This window comes from Equus asinus, chromosome 8, assembly GCF_041296235.1.
Source record: "Equus asinus isolate D_3611 breed Donkey chromosome 8, EquAss-T2T_v2, whole genome shotgun sequence".
Lineage (NCBI taxonomy): Eukaryota > Metazoa > Chordata > Mammalia > Perissodactyla > Equidae > Equus > Equus asinus.
The window spans coordinates 43,885,598-43,906,027 of NC_091797.1; the positions used below are offsets into that span (position 1 = coordinate 43,885,598).

General features: G+C 39.9%; 1 non-coding gene across 1 annotated transcript; it reads right to left on the reverse strand.

Moving 5' to 3' along the window:
- Window positions 1-12,992: 12,992 nt before the first annotated feature.
- Window positions 12,993-13,066, reverse strand: TRNAI-AAU (transfer RNA isoleucine (anticodon AAU)). The gene has a single exon. It is a non-coding gene; the product is annotated as a tRNA-Ile (tRNA).
- Between the last annotated feature and the right edge of the window lie 7,364 nt (window positions 13,067-20,430).

Here is a 20,430-nt window from a genome sequence, read left to right on the forward strand (position 1 = left end):
TAAGGATAGGGGATAGGCAGATGAAATATAAATTAATATTTCAATAAACCATCATATGGAGCCAGCCCTGATGCCCTACCAGTTAAAGATCAGTGCACTCCGCTTTAGCTGCCTGGGTTCAGCTCCTAGGCCTGGAATCACATCACTCGTCTGTCAGTAGCCGTGCCGTAGTAAGAGCTCATAGAAGAACTAGAAAAACTTACAACTAAAATATACAAGTGTATATGGGGGCTTTGAGGAGGAAAAAAAAAGAGGAAGATTGGCAACAGATGTGAGCCCAGAGCGAATCTTTTCCAGCAAATCAATAAAATTAAATTAAATTACAATTAAAAGATAATAAAAATAAATCATCCTATCATACCTGCAAAATATTAATCACTGCATCGGCCAATGTATTCCTCTCTTTCTTTGTGCTTTATCCAATGTTTGAATTTTACTGATGAATTGCAATTTATCAATAATGTATAATTTTTATTTTTTCCCAAACAGAATTTTCTATTTTATAATTAGGGAATAAGAAATAAAGGTGTAAGGATCACAAATGTTTAGGACTTTTCTTATAACCCAGTCACAGCTGATAGTCATTTGAATGTTGGGTGAAAAGTAGAACAGAATTCAAAGCAGGGGTCCTTTTGCATACATTTTATTTTATCCATTTTCTTCTGCATGGATCCTTAATTTCTAGTTTCTTTCTGTTCTCTAACAGTGAAGCCCTAAAATGGTCCCTTATCTTCTGCTTCTTCAGGAGAGTACCAGGATGCAGAGGGCTGGAGGATTTGACTAAAGGGTTTGTGAGGATCCTTACATTGGATAGAGCAGAAATCTTTAACATTCTGTGAGGCTGGAAGATGGAGAGAGGAAGAAGAGACAGTAGACACATCCAGAACGGTGACACTGTAGACAGAGCAGTAGCTCATTCAGGATAAATTATCCTTGAAAGCACTCTATTCTTTGTGGTGCCAGTGACCACAAAATGGTGACATATCTGATTCCGGGTTGTAGGATTCCAACTTTGCCTCCTTGATTTTCTCTTAGGGAGTCGAAAGGAGACGATATACTGTTTCATTTCTTATTTACGTGTTTCCAAAATAACCCCCAGAAATGGATTTCTGAAGATTAGTTTGTCCAGAGCTTGCTCCCTGAAGATCACATTCTGCCACTGATTCTCCTTAAAGGCTCCATCTGTAGGCTGAAGAAAGCCCTATAGTGGTTCATGGGAGATTCTTTCTTTTCATTTGCTATCTCTCTGAGCCTGTGAGAGAAGGATGACAACAACCGGTGACTTGGAGTACAACCTAAGAAAGATTAAAAAGGAATGAACTAGGAATCCAGACATAAATACCCTACTTGGATCCTTGGATCAAGCCATTTTGCCTGGAAAATCATATCTTGTTTGCAATGAATATGTTCTATTCCTCCACTTTTCTTTTTGTGTTTCAGAAGCCTGTTACTACAAACTAAATGAGCCAATCAGCAGATGACAAAAGACTTTCACTAAATTTTCTATCAGATCTTGAGAGCAGTTTCCTGAAAGGCAAATAATATTCCACACAAAAAGACTCTGAGCACCATATGCTAGAAATTGTCTAAGAGGTTACTAATTTTATGCAAGTTGTTTGATTTAGCCTTGCAGTTAACTTAAATATCATTCTTCCCATTTTACAGATCAAACCGAAGCTCAGAGGGACTGAAACACAAGGCTGTAAGGAATAAAACCAGATACAGGAGGCTGATTTTTTCTGAACTAAAAATATGAGCTTTACTTTTAACCAGGTTCATAGTCTCACCATCTGTTTTTCTCCATACCAGTTTATTCCTTAATTTGCTCATTCATTCATATAACATATACTTATAAATGAGTGGATTTATTCTTCCTTTCATCAGATATTAATTCAAAAATCTCTTCTGTGTCTGCCACCCTGGTTCAAGATTCCTAAGTGCCGTGGACTTCTTTTTCTCCCTCAAATCTCTACATTCAGTCTCTAGACAAATGCCTTAGATCTTTCCTGAACAATCTCTCCAGAACCTTTCTCTTTCTTCTCATTCATCTATTCCTTTATCCAGTCCATGATGTTTATGGAAGATGTATTCTGTACCGGGCAGTGTACTGGGCGCTGGAGATGCAGAAAGACTCATGCTACTGCTGATCTCAGGCGCTAACAGGATACAACTCAACCCTTTAATATCTTTATAATTTCTTTCCTTTTCTCTCCATTTCGAGTTTACTCATTTACAAACTCTTGGCATGTAAAACTAAAACCCTTTCCTAAAATTTTACTTTGATTATGTAAACCGTTTACCTGGAACTTTTTCAAAGGTTCTTAAGCCTCCACAATATTCTCCCCAACAAATCTCCATGTGTCCAGGCTTTTCACTTACTATTTCCCTCATGTCTATTTTACACACAGACACACATAGGCATCCATGCGCACACACACACACACGGGCACACACATATGCACACACCACTCCAACTGAACAGGTATATTTCTTAAAACAGGAATTCTCACATCCTATGTTCACTCCATCCCATGTCCACTTCTCATCTGTACCCCTCAATGTCCATGTTTTATTCCTTCAGTCTGATATCATCTCGCCTCTTATTTCCTATGGCTCTTGTCTGCAATATTTTGTAGTTTTTGCCGTTCTCATGTGGTATAGATATATAATTGCTAAATGACATGCATTCCCAAGAAGGGCATATGTATCTCCAGAGACAGTTCAAGGCATGAGTTTCCGTAGTATAGCGGTTATCACGCTTGCCTAACATGTGAGAGGTCCTTGGTTCAAAATCAAGCAGAAACAGACAGTGCTTGCTTGTCATCCTGGAAAAATCACCCCACTTCCTTCTTCCAGGATGCTGCACATCAAAAGAACTAGTGATAGTCCCACTCATGTCTATTTTTGGTTTTGTTTTTAAAAGCAGATAACTATTAGGAGATTGCTGTGCTACATTATTAGCAAGGCCCTTCTGGATAAGTCCTCCCAAGTGGGATGTGTTCTCTTCTGTCCGGGAAAATATGAAATGGGAAATAGTGTTGGAGCTAGAGTTTTCCCAGGGCGACTTTCTACTCCTTTCCCTGGCAGAGGAATAGGTAGCCACCGTGTTCTTGCCCCGGGTCCTCTTTGAGAAGATGAGCCCTTAGTGGAGTGCTGGATTTGTATTAAGAGACTTGACATTTCCTGTATTTTAGGCCTCCCCAAAGAGTGAATAAAAAAGTGGAGACTGGTACAGTGAAAAACTGAAGGAGAGAGAAAGAAACAAAAAATGGCTAGGAAACAGTAGGGGAAAATACATAACAGGCAGTGGGGAATTAGCTCAGGTGGTAGAGCACTTGCTTAGCATGTGAGAGGTGGTGGGATCAATGCCCACATTCTCCAGGTTATATTATTGAGACCTCGGATCTCCAAAATATTATGGCATTTGGACCCTTCTGTTGTTTATGACTACCTATAGGTGAGGAAGAGACATGGTTGCTCTGGATCTTACTAGTATTCAGTATGTTGCTCTACTCTCAATTCATAATTTGTTTTCTGTTTCTTCAGAGGAGCAGTGAGCTCCAGGAACATGCTCAGTTGATCTTTTTCACCCTTTTTCTCCTGCAGGTTGGCCCTAAATGTGGCACAGCCTGAGAAGTGCAGGGCAGAGAGGGATAAACAACACCCTAGCTTTCTTGTCAGTGGACTGAAACCAGGAGCCCTAGGTAACCAGAAAATATTGCTAAAGACACTATGAAAAGCAAACACATAAAGTTGTTTGTGAACTTCTGGACACACCTGTGAATTGTGAAGAAGTGATTCTGATACTAAACAACATACCATAGACTTTGAGAACTGAATTAAGTGACCACCCATTATCCAAGTCCACACTGGCCACTGGGTTGCACACACTCCCAAGATCTCCAAATAGTATGGTAAAGGCTTTGAAAATGGAATGGACTTTGAAACTACAACACGCAGAAGGCTGGTTGGACTCTGGAACTTGGAACTTAGAACTTCAAAATTCATAAATAAAAGCAGATAAACCTGAAAATAAAAATAGAAAAATCCACAATTACAGTTGCAAACATCAACACTTCTCATTAATTGATAGATCTAGTAGATAACAAATTAGCAAACACATTGAGGAACTAAACAATACCACCCACCCATGGATCTAATTGACCTTATGGTCAATCACAATGTAGATAAAAAGAAGGGCCAAAGGTTGAGAGAAAATCAAGATCGTGTCACAACTAAGAAACCAAGAATGGTCAAAGTGTGGAAGAGTGATACAAATGAAACTGATATTTTAGAAATAGGTATTTCACTGTAAATGCCAGGGACAGTGAAAGTGGTGAAACTGGAAGTGGATGGTCCCTTGTCCATGTTTATCCTGCCATCTCTTGAGGCCTAAGGCCTTCTGAATCACGTGAGACTAATACAGTGCCTGGCACAGAGCAGCTCTCCAATGAGCATGCACTGAATGAATGGAAGGGAAGTGATAGATTCCAAAGAGCTGCACGAGAACATTGTTCAGTATTTGGCAAGTTATGGGTGTAGCGTTTGAAGGAGGAGGATGAGTCAAATTTGACTTGGAAGTCTAAGCTGAAAAGGCCAGCACAGAGGAGGTTGGGAATTAGATATTTGGTATATAGATAGGTGGGCAGAGAGACCATTAGCTGGAGCAGAGAAAGACATCATGTTTTGAATTTGAAAGTCTGTTTCTCTATTTAGGCTTTGCTACTTAGCAGCTCTGAGACTTTAGGATTATTACTTCAAGTATCTGAGCCTCCATTATACTGGAAAATGTAGGTTATGAGACATAGTTTTGTTTCTTAAGTTCAGTTGGACTGTATAAAATAATCTCCATAATTCTCTTGTATAATTAATGGCACATAAAGCTGAAAAAAACAGGGAGAATTTTATCATAAGTTCAGTTTTGGTTTTTGTAGGGAAAAGGTCTCCAGTCACGTAGATGCAAGTAGAGACACAGAGTAAGACAGAACAGTATGGACTAGAGACAAATTTAAAGAGTATCAGTCAGTCCATGGACTGTGTACTTTCTATGTTTCTTTTGAACACACAGTATCATGGAAAGTGTAAGAGTGACTGAGATCTCTGAGGGAAAAGCCAGATTATTGGAACACAAGAGGGGAGGGAAAAGAGCAGCAAAAAGCAGGTACAATTGTCCCTGGTCCTGCAGGCCAGAGTGGGACTGCTGGGTGAATACTGGAGAGATGTGGACTCCACCCTTCCTGGGTGTGAAATCCTTCCAGTGCAGCATTGGCTTGTATGGAGTGATTTTCAAGTAGCATTGATTGTGTTCTTTAAGGGCTTGAAATTGATAAGGCAGCTGTTCTTGGTGAATAAAATTTGATATTTTACTTTGAATGTGATCAACTCAGAAGGGATTCCTCCTTTAGTGCAGTTACCGGCACGTTAGTCTCATAACCTGGAGGTCCGGAGCTCCAATTTTGGAGAGGGTTCATATCTAACATAACATTGGTTATGTAGCCCATTGAAAAAAAAGGATTGAAACTGGATCACCGAGTAAAAGCAGAAAAAATAAAATAAAATAAAATAAAATAAAATAAAATAAAACAAACCAACAAACGCCCCCCCCCCCCACCACCACCACCACCACCATCAGTAAACCATTTGTAATTTCGGCCTTATCCCCACTGAGAATGGTTAAATCAACTCTCAGAGGTTTGACAAAATGGGTGGTGAACAAATTTAGACTACACTGGAAACTGCAAGCTATGTTATACTATTGATCTTCCTCTCCATCTGATGAAGGAAGTAGAGAAAATTTCTCTTCCAATTTCATGTTTTGTCACCTAATCTGCAGTTGTGAGGTGAAGGAAGTGAAAGTCATTCACTCACTTATTCATCTAACAAAACTTTCTTGAGCACATGTGCTGTTTGGGACTGTTCTAAGTGCAGTGTTTCAAGAGTGAAAAAAACACAATAATTCCCTCTCTTGTGGAGGTATATCCCAGTTAGGGGAACGGGAGGAAACAGACAAAACGCAAACAAGAGAAATGCATAATAAGCTAGGTGATAGTGTTTACTGTGGAGTAATCATTAGGTAGTAAAGTAGATCAGGATTGTGGAAGTGGCGTATTTAACTTTCAAGGGAATATTCAGGAAAATTGTCACCTTAAAGATCTTTAGTCTCTCCTTCTTCCTCTCTTACTGGGATCCTTGTGCCCAAAGTTTTTCTAACACTGTCACTAGAGTAATTTTTACCAATCAAGGCAACCGGGGGTTATGAAAGCTTTTTACACATGGGACTAGTTCACTTAGTTGGATAAATGGTGTTACTTAAGGACTCGGGTAGTAAATCCTTCACAAATTTCTGTATATGGAAAATGAGAACCGTAGGATTCTGTGGTGGATTTACAGTACCTGGAGCAGGATCAGGGCAATGCAAACTATTTGTTGTTATTTTATTTTGTTTTGTTTTGCTTTTAAGAAGCGGATAATCATCCCAGGATAGCTGTCCTTCATTAGCTGAACCTTTCTAGGTGGGTCCTCCCAACTGGCATGTGTTCTCTTCTATCTCCGAAAATTCGAAATGGGAAATGGCAGCGGCTGTAGAAGTTTCCCATGGCTACCTTCTCCTCCTTTCCCTCATAGCGGAATAGATAGCCACCATACTCCTGTCCCGGGTCAACTTTCAGAAGATGCGCCCTTAGTGGAGTCTAAATTTCACATTAATGGTGTTGACATTTCGTGTACTTTGGGCAGCCCAAAAGAACGAATAAAGAAGTGGAGACTGGTACACTGGAAAATGAGAGGAGGGAAAGTGAAGGGTATGCTGGAGGGGGATTAGCTCAAGTGGTAGAGCGCTCGCTTAGCATGTGAGAGGTAGTGGGATCGATGCCCACATTCTCCAGCTTTTGCTATTTCCACCTCACCTTTCCAGGCGCCAACCTCAAATCTTCAAACCTATTGAAAGAAGCTATAAAACATTAGATCCTCTGAATGCATTAGGAATTTGGATGCTCTTCTTTTGTGAGCTGTGGGCAAATATGACAGGATTGCTCTGCCTCTTACTGGCTTCAGGATGAAGATGTATTCTCAATTTATAATTTATTTTCTGTTCCTTCAGAGAAGCTGTGATCTCTAGGAACATACCCAATTGCACTTTTTCTCCCTTTTTTTCCTGCGGCTTGGCCCTAAATACGGCACAGTCCTGAGAAGTGCAAGACAGAGCAGGGTAAATAATGTTTCAGCTTTCTTGTTCAGTGGTAAAATGGGGAACCCCAGGCAACCAGAAAATATCAGAAAAGACACTGTGGAAACAAACAGATAAAGTTGTTTGTGAACTCCAGGACATACCTGTGAATTGTCAAGAAGTGGCTCCAATCCTAAATAACATACCATAGACTTTGAGAACTGAAGTAAGTGATAGCCCACTGCCAAAGTCCACATTGGCCACTGAGTTACACACACTACAGAGATCTCCAAATAGCATCATAAGTGCTTTGAAAATGGAATGGAGTTTAAAACCACAGCATGTAGAAGGCTGGTCAGTACTTGAAACTAAGAGCTTCAAATGCATAAACACAAGCTGATATACCTGAAAAGAGAAACAGAATAATCCACAATTCTAGTCAGATGTCTACACTTCTCTCTCATTAATTGACAGATCTAGTAAATAAGTCAGCAAACCCGTTGAAGAACTAAACAATATCATCCACCCATGGATCTAATTGACCTTATAGATCAAAATCACAATGTAGCTAGAAAGAAGAGCCAAAGATTGAGAATGAAGCAAGGTCATACCAAAACTAAGAAATCAAGAATGATCAGAGTGCAGAAGAGTGACATTAATGAAACTGATATTTTAGAAAGAGGTATTTAGCTTTCAATGCCAGAGAGACTGGAAGTGGTGAAACTGGAAGTGGTTTGTCCCTTGTCCTTATTTATCCTTTTATCTCTTGATGTCTGGGGCCATCAGATTTCTTCTGAGCTCACTACGGTGCCTAGAATAGAGCAGCTCTCCCATGAATATGTACTGAATGAATGGAAGAGAAGTGATAGATTCAAAAGAGTTCTCAAGAACACTGTTCAGTATTAAGCAAATCATGGATGTGGTGCTTGAAGGGAGAGAATCAGTCAAAGTTGACTTGGAAGTCTAAACCCAAAAGGCCGGCAGAGAGCAGATTAGGAGTTAGATATGTGGTTTGGATAGGTGGTATACTGTGGAGAAGAAAAGGCAGAGAGATTATGAGCTGGAACAGAGAAGGAGCCCATGGTCTGAATCTGAAAATCTACTTCTCACCCCAGGCTTGGCCACTTAACAGCTCTAGGACCTGAGGAACATTACTTAACCCACCTGACCCTCCATTATACTGGAAAGTGCAGATTATGATACATAGTTTTGTTTTCAAAATTCATTTGGACTATATGAGATAATCTCCACAAGTTTCTTAGTATAATTAATGTCACATCAGGCTAAAGAAATCCAGGGAGACTTTTATTAAGTTCAGTTTGTGGTTTTTGTACGGAAAATGTCTCCAGTCACGTAGATGCAAGTAAGGTATAGACTAAGACAGAAGTAAGGACTGTAGACAAATTTCTGGACTCTTTGTTTGCTCATTCATTCCTTCATTCATTCAGTTGGTCAGTCAGTCAGTCACTGAGCTAAGACATATTAACTGAGTGCTTCTTATGTTTCTTTTCAACGAAGGAGACCATGGAAGCTGTTAGATCAACTGAGATCTCTGAGGACAGGAAAAACCACATAACTGAAACACAAGCGAAACAAAAGCCAGGCACTATTGTCCCCAGTCATGCAACCCAGGTGTTCCTGTAGTTGGGTGGATACTGGAAAGGAGTAAACTCTTGCGCTTTGGGATGTGAAATCCTTTGGGTGCAGCGTTGGCTTATCTGGTGCACTTTTCAAAAAGTATTAATTGGATTCTGTAAAAGTTGGGAACTAATTAAGCATTGGTTTTTATAAAATCGTATAAAAAGTCTCACTTTAACCATATTTGCTAGCTGTCTTCTTGGGACAGCTGGCAGTGTGTCAGTCTCATAATTTTGAAGGCCCTGAGTTCAAGCCTCAGACAGGGCAGGTCTTTTTCCTGTTTTCACGCTGCCTGGACCAACATTATCCAGATAAAAACAAAGGATATTTCAGGTGCACTAAGAAAAACAACTCAAAGTAAAATTAGCGAGTGTGCCAAGTCAGGATTTGAAGACTGATGTGATATTTGCTGAGGATGGTGAAATTAGTTTTGTAGTTTGTTGGGCTTCCCTGGGCTTTCACTAAAATGAGCAGAGAAAATTTACACTAACCCAGAAACTACAAGCTAAATCATATTTTTTGTCTTCTTCTCCATCAGATGGAAGAAGCAGGGGAAATTTCTCTTCCAGCTTTGTGCTTTGTAAGTAGCCCAATCACAATTAAGCAGTGGAGAAGTGTAAAATCATTGATGCTTTTAATAACCCAACAAATATTTCTTGAGGATGTATCTTATGAATGGACTGTTCTGGTTGCAGTAATTAAAGGGTGATTAAAACATAAATATTCCCTTCCTCATGGAGCTATATCCACAAGGAGGAGTGGGAGAAACAGACAAGAAGCAAATAAAAAAATGCATGTTAAGCTAGGTGATCATGTCTACTGTGGAGTAATCATTAGGCAGTAAAGGGGGTCACGAGTGTGGAGGCAGCACGTTCAGCTCTCAGGGGAAGAGCCAGGAAAGTTTTCATCTTGAAGATACCTCATATTATCCTTCCTTCTCACTTGTGGAGATCCTTGAGCCCAAAGGTTTTCTAACACTGTCACTAGAATAATTTTTAACTATCATGACAACTGGAGGTTATGAGAGCTTTTTATACACGGGACTGGTTTAGGTAGTTGAATAAATGGTGTTACTTGAGGACTGGGGTGACAAACCCTTCACAAATTTCATTATATGGAAAATGAGGACTGTAGGATTCTCTAGGTGGATTTGCAGTACCTGGAGCAGGATCAGAGCAATGGGAACCATTTAGCAAGCATTAGCTACTGTTCTGGTCGCCTTTTCTCTGTGGAATGCAGGCTTCTCACACTGATCTTTTATAATAGATATTTATCAAGGGCTTAAAGAATGAATTTACAGATTGAGGTTAGAATCCACCATGCTTCTCTTCTTGGAAGGAGCAGACTTTCATCTAAGTTTCCCTGTAGTCCCTGGGTGAGACAAGAGTCCTAAATAGGCTTGAAAAATTGAGTGTTCTCTGGGAAAAGCAGGAAGCCCTGCTGTGGAAAGGCTTAATCTGAGCATATAGCAGGGGCTCAGTACACAGGAGAGTGCTCAGGAGATAAGGATGGTTAAGCATCGAATTTGACCATAATGGAAAGCCCATACTACAGAGAAACAATATGCAAATGTGTTGGTTTCAAACCTCTAATTTGAAGGGACCAGAACTTTTGCCTATTGACCTTAGGAAGGAAAAGAAGAAAGGAAACATGTTCCTTTCAGGATGGAGAAAAGCCTTTTCCTGTTATTTTAGACTCTAGATTAACACAGATAAATAGTATTTCTATTCAACATTGTACTAAAGGTTCTAGCTAAGGCAGTTGGTCAATAAAATGAAATTTTAAAAGTCCAGGTTGGAATGGGAGAAGTAAAACTCATTTTGCAGACGACATGATCTTTTACATAGAAAATCTTGAAGAATCCACTAAAAAAAAAAAAAAATAGACCTAATAAATGAGTTCACCAAATCTCAGGATACAAGAACAATATAAAAATATCAATTGTATTTCTATACACTAGCAATGAGCTATCTGAAAATAAAGAAAATAATTTAGTTTACAATATTCTTTATTCAAAAAGATAAAATACTTTGGGATACATTTTAAAAAGCATGCAGAACTTATACTCTTACAACTACATATCATTGTCGAAAGAAATTAAAGAAGACCTAGAAATTTGGAAAAACACGTCATGTTCATTTACAGTAAGACTTACCCTTGTTAAGATGGCACTACTCCCTGAGTAAATCATAGATTCAATGCAATCTTTATCAAAATCCCAACTGGCTGCTTTTTTTTGGCAGAAAATGACAAGCTGATCCTAAAATTTATACAGAAGAGCTTGGTACTCACAGTAGACAAAACAATCTTTGAAAGGAAGACCATAACTGGAGAATTCAAATATCTGAATTTAAACTTATGGTAAAGCAACAATAATGAAGACAATATGATACTGGCATCAGAATAAACACATAGATCAATATAACAGAATTAAGAGTTCAGAAATAAACCCTTACCTTTACAGTCACTGATTTTGAAAAAATGCCAAGACAATTCAGTTGGGAAAGAACTGTCTTTTCAACAAATGGTGCTAAGACAACTGGATATCCACATGTAAAAGACTGTAGTTTCACTCTTTGCTCACACTATATACAAAACTTAACTCAAAATTTAGCAAAGAGAAGCAGAAGAGATAAAACTATAAGAATACAGCATAGGACCAAATCTTATGGGGACCCAAAGTTGGTGTTTTTTTTTAATAATAGCCAAATTCATGGCATTTTGGTTTAAGAACCATTACATCATTATATAACACGAATGTAATTGTTATCTTTATCACTGTCACTCAATTGGAGCTTTAGTTTGAGTTATTTCTATTATAGCTGGATCTGGAATACTGGCTATGGCCTCATATGCGTTACTGAAATGAGTGCAGGCATCAAAAAAAGCGTGTACATTGTGCTTCAATTGGACCTCACAGGTCTGTGGGATCCATACTATCTCAACACAGATATTTAGGTCCAATGAAGGGTAGACTACAATATATGGTGAGTGGTCCCAATTCTCTCAATGTATTCCCTGAGGCTCATTCAGAGTGGTTCCATATGCCCCCAGGATCAAGATGGTGGTGCCAGGATCAAGACAGAGCATGCCCAATAGATCCAAAGTCAGGGAAAGTCTGGAAGGTTGAACTGAGCTGAGGCTGAGAGATGGGAGAGAACCACTCCACTGATCTGTAGTGAATAAAACAGTGAGCCAAGTGTACCTGAAACCCATATTTTCTGTAGCAATAAAATGATTGGTTTTGAGATTTTAAAAATTCAAATGATCAGAACAATTTATAATTAATGTTCATATACCTATTATGTGTTGAGATGTCATGGCTCCCACAGACCCATGAGATCCATCTGAAGCACAAAGTATACTCTTTCTTTCATGCCTGCACACATTTCTTCACTCTTCCATCATTCTTGGAGACTTTTAAAAATACTAGCACTAGGCAATAAGCATCCTGCCCGCAAGATGCTTACAATCTAATAGGGAAGATGGCTAAGCAACAGACATTCCCAACTTGGTAAATGCCACAAAATAGATATGTTCCTGGCTATCTGAGAGTCCTGGGAGGAACATCACCCAACCTCAGAAAACTGGGAGAAATGTCAGGGAGCAAATGTCTCCCAGAAGATGGTTTTGGGTCTAATACACAGTTGGACAAGCAAAGTGTAGTGAAGTTTGTGCGTTCTGCATGGGACATTTCCTAAAGTCTGGTATCTCTGGAGTCAAGTGTGAGAACAGAAAAGAGAGGAAATAGGAATGAAGAATGGGGCAGAGGTAAGGGCCTGAGGTGCTCTGAAAAGCTTTACTCATCCTGCTCATGCCAAGGACAGCCCTGCAGCAAGTAAGCAGATGCATAACTAGAAAATCCATCTCAGGAGCTAGTCATGGCTGAGAAATATTTGGACACTTGGTAAAGGTAAAAAGATGAAAAGCCCAGGTCCTTATGCTAGTGTTTTCATTTCTATTTTGCATGTTGCTCCCTGATTCGTTTTCTTCTGGAATCTCAGAGCTATTACGTTCCCTTCATCATGTGATCTTCTCGGAACACAACACTGGAAGCACACAAATCACAGTTATCTGCTCTCTATCCCATCAAAAGATGAACAGACGCACATGAACTTACGTTCTCCTTTTCTCAAGAGTTTTCCTATCATGAAAACATGTTTAACAACATAGGCACAAAAAGTACACATGGCCCGTACGGGGATCGAACCCGCGACCTTGGCGTTATTAGCACCACGCTCTAACCAACTGAGCTAACCGGCCAGGCGCCCCAAAAATTCTCTATCTCTGCTCACTTATTTAAAGGCGAATATTATTCCAATCACCAAAGGAAGGATGTTTTTCCGGTTCATCTCAAGAGCTTGGAAGAAGTTAGATCCTTCATTTGTTCTAAACCTAAAATTTCAGTCAAAATAAAATTCCGCGGAAGAAAGTTCAACTGTCACCTGATTGGGTGTTTAGTGACGTTGGGTTTTCATGACCACCTTACTTAAAAATGCAACCTCACCCGCCCTCTGGCGTGTCTCTTTCCCTCCTTTCTACTGTGCTCCCATCGCCTCCTAGGCACCCTCGGAGAAATTGACGGAAGACAATTACCGCTACTAGCTCTCCACCTGCTGTCAAGGCAGATAGAAGTCATCTACCCAGGCTCCTCTGCACTTGGCTTCTAGCACAATTCCAAGGGTTCTCCACCCATTTTTCCCTAAAGGGAGAATTCATCCCCCTCCTTTCCATTTTTACCTAATTCGGGAAACCACTCCCATATTCCTATTTGAAAAAGACACTTTAGATAAATACGTTCCATTTGCAGTCATTTTGCATTTCATTTCTTCTTCCTAAAACAGGTTAAGCGGTTGACACCTGGAGCACAGAAAGACTCAACTTTGAAGCTCTGACTCATGACCTTGAAACTGAAAGACTCGCTGGGAGCTCTGCGGATCCAGCTGTCCGACGAGGCTGACACATTCTGCTCCAAAGAGAAGACCTAATTTCCCTCCGCGAGCCGTGCTTCCGCCTGGCTGGCCATTTCTCTCGCAGGGAAAACATCGGTTCCTCAGGATTCAGTTTTGGAACTGTCCCGGATCCCGGGTAACTGGGTTCGCAGCACGCAGAGTCCACGGAGAGGGTGAATCCCCAGGGACACCCACGGTAGCTACGTACTGAATAATTGACTAAATAAAGGAGTCTCAACCCACTGCCTTGCCTTATTACAGAGGTTCAGCTTCTCTGCCTGGGCCACTTTGCTAATGTCCTGTTTCTCCTCCTGGCTTTTGGAGTCGACTCTCATCTCTCTTCAACCCATTTTTCACGGGGCTGGCCTGTCTTGCCGCTTCACTCCTGAAATTCTATCCACCGGCCCTCCCCACAGCCTGACCCTTGTTAATCCTCCTTCGCGCAGTGTTGCTGTCCTCTCCCGCGCGTTGCACAGGCAGGAAATGCTCTTGGATGAGGCAGCTGGAGGCGTCCTCCTCCTCAGAGCTTGCATGGACATAGCCTTGAGGAGAAAGAAAAAAAGGAAAGAAATCTGCTAAAAAATAGGTTGAGGAAACACATATCCTCCTTACGCCTTTTGCGTGGTCTGAAAGCCGGCGCCCGAAAAGAAGAAAAAGACGGAAAAGAAAAAACTCCGGAAATCTCTGAGGTTGTTCAGGCCATAAAGCAGAGCACTGCGATCACCGCGCCACCAGAAACCGGCGAGCGACATGCTGCTTTAGTCCTTAGTCCTAATAATGAGGGATGTAAACTCACACGAACTCGGTGGGTGGAATGAGCATATTTTCGATGTGGCAGATTCCCACGGCTGTTCCCAAAACTCCAGAGAACGCTGCATTTTACTGCGTTTCCTCCTGATCATCTGTTTCCCCCTTAATTTCCTCCAGGGACGAACACGGCGCTTAGGGAAACTCTTCCTCTCCTTGCCTCCGAACTTTGAACTTAGTGACCAATTGCAGCGATCTTCCTACCTACCCACTGGCAAGCCCCTTAGAACGTGAAAATTTTGAAACAGGTATTTTTAATTTGTCAAAAAAAGAAAGAACCTCCAGCCCGAATGCAAAGACTATACGGCTGCTGGGGGCGGCCCCTCTCTCAAGCCGCCCTCCTGGGGCGCCCAAGGAATTCTTGCGCGGTCAGAGGACACACCCACGTTCTCTCGGATCACCATGGAGGTCTTGGAGGAGACGGTTTCAGGGATCCGGGAAGAGATCCTGAGCCTTTTACAACCTGGAGAATGCTGGGCGGCGCTCACGGTTTGTGGAATTGTGAAATGGCGAGAGCTGGTGTTTTGAACGCGACAGGGGCCTGGCCTGAGAAACAGATGGGCAGCCAGGAGGGAGGCCTGTCAGCGCCCCAAACGCCCGGGTTTACACCTGACTCCTTGTTTTTCCCGCCAGTGTAACAGACCCGTTCGTGTGCGGTCTCTCAACTCTCCTTATTCTGACCGCTGGGGCAAAAGGCTTAACGCGATCGGCGTGTGTTAACTCCAGGATTCTGCTCACCCTCGAGGTCAAGGCGCAAATCCAAAATCGCGCACAACTTAACACCGAGGTCAGCTGGGTCCCACGCTTCTCACGACATCAAATCCCTATGATTGTAAAAAGGGCCACATTCGTCCTAGTTATGTTACTGACAAAGCAAACCTGGTTTCAGATACCATCTCTCTTTAGCTTGTGTAATGTTAGAGAAGTCGTTTTATTCCTCAGATTTATTATTTGTAAAAGCAGACAGTTGTTCTAGACTTGGTAAATACCATTTCAGAGCCAAGGTCCCGCGTACCTGTACCGCAGCTGGGTCTCCTGGGTGGCCCCATTGGTGAGGAAAGAGGACAAAATGAGAATTTCCCAAAGCCCAGTGAAGTCACAACAGGGAAGAAGTCTACAGACGATGTTGTACAACACAAACGAAGCTCAAATTATGTTAACTCTAACTCATTCAGACCCATTGTTCCAAGATAAAACCAAAGGCAAATTCATCTAACAGCATTGTTTAGATCTTCCTGTCCCAGTGACGAAGTCCCACTGACAGAACCAGTGATTCATCTAGTTTAGAAATTCTGTCCAGTCCTGGCTGAGAAGGACCTTACTAACTTTCACCCTAAGCTATCTTATAACTAACTCCAATCCCCAAACCCTTTAAATCCTCTTCTCTGACACCTTGCTTCTTTTTGAGGCACCACTAAGACTCTGTCAAGCTGCGGCTCTTCTTTGCTCCCAGCTTAGTAGGATCAACTTGTTTCCCTGGTGGTCTTTTTCTTGGGTGGGTGGGGGGGGGGGGGAATTCTACAAAATGTTGATTCTGATCCTGCCTATGGGGATTTATAAATAAATAGGTATTCTCACTCCATCCTTATATGGTTAATTAGCATAAATGAGTTCCCCAGTCTGGCAGTTTATTGTAAAGTTAAACACATGCTTACCATGTGACTTCACAATTCTCCTCCTACGTGTTCACCCAAGTGAAATAAAATCATATGCCCACAAAAATCTTCTATGTGAATTTTTATACCAACATTATTCATACCAGCCAAATGTCTATCAGCAGGTAAGTGAATAATTTTCTGGCATACTCACAGAATTGAACAGTGGTCAGCAATAAAAGAATAAACAACTGATACATGCAACAACACAGGTGAGTCTCCAAAACATGCAGAGTGAAAAAAACCAGACAGTGAATACTACAAACTGTATGAAATTCAAGAACAGACAAAACCTGTCTATTTTGACAGAAATAAGCTCAGTGGTTGCATGGAACCCTGGTGAAGGTGTGCGTGGGAGATGATGCAAAAAGCCCTGAGGGAACGCTTTGAGATGATGCAGGTTTGTGGTTGAATTGTATTCCTCCAAAAAAGATATGTTGAAGTCCTAACACCTAGTATCTCACAATGTGACTTTATTTGGAAATAAGGTCTTTACAGAAGTAATCAAGTTAAAATGAGGTCATTGAAGTAAGCCTTAGTATAATATGACTAATGTCCTTATAAAAAGGGGAAATTTGGACACAGAGAGAGACAAGGCCAAGAGGGAAGACAATGTGAAAACACACAGGTGGAAGACTGCCACGTGACTGGAGTGACGCATCTACAAGCGAAGGAATTCCAAGGATTGCTGGCAAACACCAGAAGCTAGAAGAGGCAAAGAAAGATTCTGCCCAAGAGCCGGTAGAGAGAGCATGGCTCTAACAAAACTTTGATTTCAAACTTCTAGCATCCAGAACTAAGACCATAAATTTTTGTTGCTTTAAGCCACCCAGTTTTTGGTATTCTGTTACAGCAGCCCTAGGAATTTAACACAATTCAACTGTTCTATATCTTAATTGTGGTGGTAGTTGGGAAGTGAGAGTGAGGCATCCCCCTGTGACCTTCTTAGGAAATTGCCGTTCCTGATACTATAGGTTCACAGAGCTTTGCCCAAGGCAATGTCTGATAATCTCCACCTTCAATCTGGTCCTGGCTGGGGTTAAAGGCCCAAAGTTCCCAGCAGCCCTCAGTAGCCAGGAAAGTGAGTGGGGTGTGGTCTGTCTGGCAGTGGGTTGGTAATGAGTTAGCTCAAGCGGTAGAGTACTCCCGTAACGATCAAAGACTCCATTCTCCGATTTGTCGTCCGTGCCCCCAACCCCTAGTCTGGAGCTTCTTTGCCTGGGAAAAGATCCAAGAAACTTTGCCTCCTTCATACCATTTTTACTGTTCTTCACAGAGACCCTTGCTCCAGCTTCCAAAAATCTCTTCCTTTCCACTCCTGCCCTAGGCATGGCACTACTAGGTACTCAGGTCTCAACTCAAACTTTCCTTCTTCAGACAAGAACTACAGCTAAAGTGTTGCCCACACAGTCTCTCATTCTCTAGTCTACCTTCTTCACAAATATTATCTCCTCCAGAAGTATGTTTTTAAGCTATTGGTTTGTTTTTCTCTTTCCTAGAATGGGAGCTTCCAGAGCACTCAGACATAGTCTGCGTGGACTGTTTAATCTTACTGCATCAGCAGTGTCTATAGTTAAGGTTTTATAAAATACGGCCATTGCTTTGAACATTTGGAGCGGGTGGTGTGGGGATTAGCGAGTAGTGTGGGAAGATCAAATACAACTACGTCAAAAAATTATCCTGTCTCAGTTCCAAAATTTTAATAACAGCTACTGATTCATTTTACTTCTTTTTTGTGCTTTCTCCATTTTCTATTCTTTTTTTTCAAATGACCAGCCATATTTTGCTATTTTCTAGTTAATCCCTGCCTTTCCTTTACCATCCTTTTCTTTTTTTGCTTTATTTATATTCTTTTTCTTTTTCTTACTTCTTATGTTAAATGCTCAGATTATTTGTCTTAATGTTTTTAATTAAAGAATATTTAAGGGTAGAATTTTAAATTAGAGAGCAGTTTCTGCAGAATCCTAAGAAATATGTCATCATAAATCCCCATTTTCATTATTTCTAAGGAGTCTGAAAGTACACGTTTGATTTCTTCTAAAGTGTGCATTTGAGAATTAATATTTTCTTGTTTGCCTTTATTTTTATTCTTTCAATGATATTTTCTAATTTTATTTTATTGTGTATCAATCTTATGTCAATACATGATTATATATTATATATATTATACACACGACATTTGAGCCCATATATCAATGTTAATATTGATGACTAAAAGAGGGAAATCCAGACATTATGTACCTCATAAAATGATGCAATAGAAATAGAATACAATATCTGTCAAATTTTACTGTTAAAAGATTTGTACCTGAAGCTAAATGAGCCTCTGTTTCTTACTAATTTACAAGAAATAGAGCAGACCAAGAAATATGTCAAGGGACACCAAGAAGATGCAATCAAATAAATCCAAAATGTGGGAAGTTCTATAGGATAAAAGATTCAGCTCCTTCAACAATTAATTGGCACACACTACTACTCCGTATGATATCATGGGTGAATACATGTTATTATACCTTAGTCAAAACCCATAGAATGCATAACACAAAGAGTGAACCCTAATGTAAACTATGGACTTCAGTCAATAAAAATGTATCAATATTGGTTGACCAATTGTAATAAATGTACCACACTAATGCAAGCTGTTAATAACAGGGTAAACTGTGCAGGTGGAAGGGTGACATTGTTTATCAGGAACTATGTGCTTGCTGTTCAATTTTTCCTTGAACCTAAAACTGATCTAAAAAATAAAGTGTATTAATTAATTAATAATAATAAAAAAGGGAGAAGACCTTCTATAGATGAAAAGAGACTTAAAAGACATAAAAAAGTGTGGATTTTATTTAGTTTATAACTTAATCACCTAAAAGAGATTTGTGTGTGTGTGCAACAATCAGAAATTCAATAAAAAAATGTGGATATTATATCATATTCATGATTGTTAATTATTTAACAACAAACACTATATACACACAAACGTAACATTCTCCTTAATCCTAAAATTCCCTAAATCCACTCTCAAGAAATTGGCATATTTTCATCCTTACCTCTAACTCCAAGTTCCATAAAGAGAAATATGCATGGATCTCTCTCTTTTCCAACCTTCTTTTCAGTCTACAATCTACTATAGTAGGCTTGCATGTGGCATTTCAATTAAACAGCTTTCATCAAGGCCACTACAATCTCCTTAAAATTGTAAAATCCAATGGGAACTTTTTTTCCCTTACTTAAATGCTACAGTTTTTGAAATATTATTCTTTTTTCCGTCTATGTGAATTGGATTTTATGACACTAGTTAATTCTTCTTGAACTCTTCAATCTCTCCACTTTTTCTCTTTCTCTAGAGTATGAATGTTCTTTGAGGTTCTATACATAGGTCATTTCTTATCTCAAGCTAATTTGAGGGAGATCTGTGACCACTCGAACACTGTATGTAAATATTTCTGTAAATGTGACTCCCTTCCCATAAGGAGGTTCAGAATAATTACTTTATGACATGGTTATTCAATAAAAACATGTATCACATATATAATTTTAAATGTTCTAATAGTCACATTAAAAAGCAAACAAAAACAACTGAAATTAATGCTATATTTTATTTAACACAATATATCCAAAATATTATCAATTCAACAAATAACCAATATAAAAATTATTAATGAGATATTTTACATTCTTTTTCTCATTTTAAGTTTTTGAAATATGATGTGTATTTTACACTTACAGCACATCTCATTTCATACTAGCCATATTTCAAACACTTTATAGCCACATGTCACCAGTGGCTACTGAATTGAGTAGTACAGCCCTATACAGTTCATTTGTCCTAACTTCAATTACAAGCATTATCTATATTCTGGAGGGCCATCTCTCCTGAGTTCCAATCTTCATCCATAACCTCTCACTGATATCTCCACTTGCACATCCTATGAGTATTTCAGGACTAATATGACATAGCAAGAACCCAATAATTTCTCTCCTCAAATCTGCTTTAGTTAGAATATCCAGTCTTGGAGAAAAGTACCACCATCGATGCAATTGCCCAAGCCAGAGACTTATGTACTTTTATTTCCTTTATCATCATCCGCTTTCAGTTTTTCACTAAATTCTGTCAGTTCTACTTCTCTGTCTAAATTAGAAATACTAGCTTCTTTTAATTTTTCCCTTTCAATAATCCAAGCTAATTTTGCCTCAGGGCCTTTGCATAACTATTCCT